At 45.9% G+C, this 1,944-nt stretch overlaps 1 pseudogene; it reads right to left on the bottom strand.

Annotated features, from left to right (window-relative positions):
• Positions 1-598: 598 nt before the first annotated feature.
• Positions 599-1,670, bottom strand: LOC106585316 (sodium-dependent phosphate transporter 1-A-like; annotated as a pseudogene).
• Between the last annotated feature and the right edge of the window lie 274 nt (positions 1,671-1,944).

The following is a 1,944-nucleotide window of genomic DNA, read 5'->3' on the forward strand; positions in this document are numbered from 1 at the left end:
GCGAGATGGGGACGGTTACAAACCAGGCGATGAAGATATTCCTGAACAGATGCCAGTCAACAGCCTTCCTTGAGCGCAGCCATCCAACAGCAACCACAGAGCCCACCTGAGTGCACACAACAAAAACAAGTTTACTCAACACTATCCACAGGTTCACACTGGTTTCTACTAGCTCACACTGGTCAATTAATGAATGAATTGTTACGTATTTAAGTGTCATGCGATTCCTCCGTTATGGTATTATAAGTCAAATTTTCCAAATTATTCAATAACAGTGGTATAGCGCTCTAGACAGTTTTTTGTTGTTAGGCTCAAAATTGACCCGACTCATCTATACAGTTAAACTTGAATTACCTTGCAGTGAGTTGTGCTGACAGGGAGACCAATATTAGAGGCTACTACCACTGTGAGCGCTGAGGACAGTTCAATGCTGAATCCACTGGAAGGAGCAAATAAGATTCGCAAGAATTATATACTGTATAATAAGATACAAGAGAACATTGAATGATATTCATACTGAATAGACTTTGCGAGTTTGAACAATGTGATATTTTGTTGTATTGGCCCACAGACTTACGTATGTAAAACACAGATCGTTTCAGTGCATGGTATACCTGGAGGGGGTGATTGGGGTGAGGTCCTTGCCAATGGTCTGGATCACTTTGTGTCCCCACACCCAGAGCCCAGCAGTGATGCCCACTCCTCTATACAAAAGCAGCCAGATGGGTGTGGGGGCATTGGACACCACAGAGCCACTCTCATACACCAGCCACAGGGCCACCAATTGCATTACTGAGAGAGAATAAAAAAGGAGAGCATACTTACTTCACTTAATCAGCCTATAATAATAAGCAGACAGTAATTATTTATCTTTATAAACTAGGTAGTTCGAGCCCTGAATACTGATTGGCTGACAGTCGTGGTATATCAGACCGTATACCATGGTTATGACAAAACATTTATTTTTACCAATTATGTTGGTTACCAGTTTGTAATAGCAATAAGGCACCTCAGTGGTTTGTGGTATATGGCCAATATACAGTACCACGGCTAAGGGCTGTATACAGGCACTCTGTGTTTCGTTGTGCTTATGTACAGCCCTTAGCCATGGTATATTGGCCATATACCACACCCCCTCGAGAATTATTGCTTAAATATTCCCTGTCCTAGCATACCTGACATCGTTGCCTCCATGGGCGAAGGAGCTGAAACAAGCAGTGAGGATCTGTATGAACCGGAAGAGATGTGTGACCTCTGGCCGGTCCACCTCCAGCTCATCCTCCTCTAGAAGTATGTCCTTGCCTGCCTCCATTGTCAGCCCCACAGCCTCTGCCTCCTCCTTAACCACTGTACCACCATCTGCCTCTGCCAAGCGGTAGCTGTTGTAGCTGTCCAGCTGTGATCTCCTGAGCTGATCTGCTAGCTCCCCCCCTTGTATCTGCGGTCCCCATGGATGCCATAGATGGTCAGGGTGTAGGAGGTGTAGCTGTTGTTTCGCCGTATGGGTCGTCCATCGTCGTCATCAATGCAGTCTCCCACCTTGGCCAGGTGAAGCTTGTGTAGCAGGTCTTTGTAGAGCCCTGAGTCCTTTTGTACAGTGTGGGCTTGGCCACTATGTGGGTCTGTGATAGTCATGGGGCCCATTCTGTCATTAATACCTAACAGGGATAACCAGCAACAATACATTCAGTTCAAACAATAAAGATGAGTGGTAAAATAGTATTAAGCTTAATCATTTTGTCACTAGGGGATCTCACTATTGCTGATGTCCAAGTCTTTGGTGTCCATGTTGCTGTCCAGATCAGCCTCCTCTGAGCCTCCAATGTTAAAGGCCACCCTTTGCTTATCGGCTGGTGGTGTCTGGGGAATGGAGTCACAAGGTTTTATTGTGGAGGGATGCTCCTGTGGGGCAAGATTGGAGGGGGTCTTCTCCATCAGTGGAGT

This window comes from Salmo salar, chromosome 24, assembly GCF_965601325.2.
Source record: "Salmo salar chromosome 24, fSalSal1, whole genome shotgun sequence".
NCBI lineage: Eukaryota > Metazoa > Chordata > Actinopteri > Salmoniformes > Salmonidae > Salmo > Salmo salar.